The following is a 3,809-nucleotide window of genomic DNA, read 5'->3' on the forward strand; positions in this document are numbered from 1 at the left end:
AAGAATAGATGAAGAAGAAGAAGAAATAGAGGAGAGGGAGAGCGGGAAGTGTTTTCGGCCAAGAAGGGTGTAGAGGGGTGTGTTGTGTGAATTTGATGAAGAATGGAGGGCTTTATATAGGGAAGGGAGGGGGGTTAAGGTTCGGCCATATGGGTGGGTTTGGGTGGGAAATTGGTTTTGAATTTTGAAGGTAGGTGGAGTTTATGAGGTAGGTTTATGGGGAAGAGTGGATGGATGTGAGTGGTGAAGAGGTGATGGGGAAGAGAGTTTGAGGTGATTGGTGAAGGGTTTTTGGGGAAGAGTGTTTATGGGGTTGTGTGAAAGAGAGTGGTGAGAAGAAGTGAGTAGAGGTAGGTGGGGATCCTATGGGGTCCATAGATCCTGAGTGGATCCTGTGGGGTCCACAGATCCTGAGGTGTTCAAGGATTTACATCCCTGCACCCATTAGGCATGTAAAAATGCCTTTGTACACAACTCTGGGCGTTCAGCGCCAGGTTGGTGGCCATTTTGGGCGTTCAACGCCCATTTGTGTGCCATTTCTGGCGTTGAACGCCAGAACCATGCCTGTTCTGGCGTTCAGCGCCCAGAAGCTGCCCATTTTGGGCGTTCAGCGCCAGAACCATGCTCTGTTCTGGCGCTGAACGCCAGACAGATGCTCCTCCAGGGTGTGATTTTTCTTCTGCTGTTTTTGATTCCGTTTTCAATTTTTATATTTATTTTGTGACTCCACATGATCATGAACCTACAAAGACATATAACTAAGAAAAATATAGTTAGATAAATAAAAATTGGGTTGCCTCCCAACAAGCGCTTCTTTAATGTCAATAGCTTGACAGTGGGCTCTCATGGAGCCTCACAGATATGCAGAGCATTGTTGAAACTCTCCAACACCAAACTTAGAGTTTGGTTGTGGCCTCCCAACACCAAACTTAGAGTTTGATTATTGGGGCTTGGGTTGACTCTGCTTTGAGAGAAGCTTTTTCTGCTTCCTCTCCATGGTTGCAGAGGGAGATCCTTGAGTTTTAAACACAAGGGAGTCCTCATTCCATTGAAGGACTATTTCACCTCTGTCAACATCAATCACAGCTCTTGCTGTGGCCAGGAAAGGTCTTCCTAGGATGATGGATTCATCCTCTTCCTTTCCAATATCCAGGACTATGAAATCAGCAGGGATGTAAAGGCCTTCAACCTTTACTAACACGTCCTCTACTTGTCCATAAGCCTGTTTTCTTGAACTGTCTGCCATCTCTAATGAGATTTTAGCAGCTTGCACCCCATAGATTTCCAGTTTCTCTATTACAGAGAGGGGCATGAGGTTTATCCCTGAACCAAGGTCACACAGAGCCTTAAAGATCATGGTGCCTATGGTACAAGGTATTATGAACTTTCCAGGATCCTGTCTCTTCTGAGGCAATGTCAGTTGATCCAGATCACTTAGTTCATTGATGAACAAGGGAGGTTCAACTTCCCAAGTATCAATGCCAAATAATTTGGCATTCAGCTTCATGATTGCACCAAGAAACTTGGCAGTTTGCTCTTCAGTAACATCCTCATTCTCTTCAGAAGAGGAATATTCATCAGAGCTCATGACGGGTATAAGGAGGTTCAATGGAATCTCTATGGTCTCTAGATGAGCCTCAGAGTCCTTTGGTTCCTCAGAGGGAAGCTTCTTATTGACCACTGGACGTCCCAGGAGGTCTTCCTCTTTGGGATTCACGTCCTCCTCTCCTTCTTTGGGTTCGGCCATGGTGCTTATGTCAATGGCCTTGCACTCTCCTTTTGGATTCTCTTCTGTATTGCTTGGGAGAGTACTAGGAGGGATTTCAGTGATCCTTTTACTTAGCTGGCCCACTTGTGCTTCCAGATTTCTAATGGAAGATCTTGTTTCATTCATGAAACTTACAGTGGCCTTAGATAGACCAGAGACTAAATTTGCTAAATTAGAAGTATTTTGTTCAGAGTTCTCTGTCTGTTGCTGAGTGGATGATGGAAAAGGCTTGCTATTGCTAAACCTGTTTCTTCCATCATTATTAAAGCCTTGTTGAGGCTTTTGATCCTTCCATGAGAAATTTGGATGATTTCTCCATGATGAGTTATAGGTGTTTCCATAAGGTTCACCTAAGTAATTCACCTCTGCTATTGCAGGGTTCTCAGGATCATAAGCTTCTTCTTCAGGAGAAGCTTCTTGAGTACTGTTGGATGCAGCTTGCATTCCATTCAGACTCTGAGAAATCATATTGACTTGCTGAGTCAATATTTTGTTCTGAGCCAATATGGCATTCAGAGTATCAACTTCAAGAACTCCCTTCTTCATAGGCGTCCCATTACTCACAGGATTCCTTTCAGAAGTGTACATGAACTGGTTATTAGCAACCATGTCAATGAGTTCTTGAGCTTCTGCAGGCGTTTTCTTTAGGTGAATGGATCCACCTGCAAAAGTGTCCAGTGACATCTTTGATAGCTCAGATAAACCATCATAGAATATATCCAGGATGGTCCATTCTGAAAGCATGTCAGAAGGACACTTTTTGGTCAACTGTTTGTATCTTTCCCAAGCTTCATAGAGGGATTCACCTTCTTTCTGTCTGAAGGTTTGAACATCAGCTCTAAGCTTGCTCAGCTTTTGAGGAGGAAAGTACTTGGCTAAGAAAGCCGTGACCAGCTTATCCCAAGAATTCAGGCTGTCTTTGGGTTGAGAATCCAACCATAACCTAGCTCTGTCTCTTACAGCAAAAGGGAAAAGCATGAGCCTGTAGACTTCAGGATCTACTCCATTAGTCTTAACAGTATCACATATCTGCAAGAATTCAGTTAAGAACTGAAAAGGATCTTCAGATGGAAGTCCATGAAACTTGTAGTTCTGCTGCATCAGAGAAACTAATTGAGGTTTCAGCTCAAAGTTGTTTGCTCCAATGGCAGGAATGGAGATGCTTCTTCCATGTAAATTGGAATTAGGTGCAGTAAAGTCACCAAGCATATTCCTTACATTATTATTATTTTCGGCTGCCATCTCCTCTTCCTGTTCGAAAATTTCTGAAAGGTTATCTCTGGATTGTTGTATTTTAGCTTCTCTTAGTTTCCTTTTCAGAGTCCTTTCAGGTTCTGGATCTGCTTCCACAAGAATGTTCTTATCCTTGCTCCTGCTCATATGACAAAGAAGAGGGCACAGAAAAATAATAATAATAATAGAGATCCTTTATACCACAGTATAGGGATCCCTGTGTGAGTAGAAGAAGAGGGGGAGACAAAGAATGTAATGTAATGGAAGAAACACAACTGTGAGGAGGGTTGAGATGTGAGATGAGATGTTAGTAAATGAATAAATAAATAGAATAAGATGGGAGAGGGAGAATTTTCGAAAAATATTTTTGAAAAAGAGTTAGTGATTTTCGAAAATGGCTTTTGAAAAATGTTAGTATTTTTCGAAAATTTTTAAAATCAAAAATAAAAATAAGAATAATTAGTTAATTAAAAATAAATTTTTGAAAAAGAGGGAAGATATTTTCGAAAATTAGAGAGAGAGAGTTAGTTAGGTAGTTTTGAAAAAGTTAAGAAACAAACAAAAAGTTAGTTGGTTAGTTGAAACAAATTTTGAAAAGATAAGAAGTTAGGAGGTTAGAAAAGATATTTTGAAACCAACTTTTTGAAAAAGGTAAGATAAGAAGATATTTTAGAAATTAGTTTTGAAAAAGATTTGATTTTTAAAATCTCAATTAATGACTTGATTCACAAGAAATCACAAGATATGATTCTAGAACTTAAAGTTTGAATCTTTCTTAACAAGTAAGTAACAAACTTGAAATTTTTGA

The 3,809-nt window shown here is 40.5% G+C and overlaps 1 non-coding gene across 1 annotated transcript; it reads left to right on the forward strand.

Annotated features, from left to right (window-relative positions):
• Positions 1–2,506: 2,506 nt before the first annotated feature.
• Positions 2,507–2,614, forward strand: LOC148573336 (small nucleolar RNA R71). Its single transcript, XR_015905654.1, has one exon. It is a non-coding gene; the product is annotated as a small nucleolar RNA R71 (small nucleolar RNA).
• Positions 2,615–3,809: the final 1,195 nt, after the last annotated feature.

Source organism: Arachis ipaensis, chromosome B2, assembly GCF_059453495.1.
Source record: "Arachis ipaensis isolate K30076 ecotype BB chromosome B2, ASM5945349v1, whole genome shotgun sequence".
Classification (NCBI taxonomy): domain Eukaryota; kingdom Viridiplantae; phylum Streptophyta; class Magnoliopsida; order Fabales; family Fabaceae; genus Arachis; species Arachis ipaensis.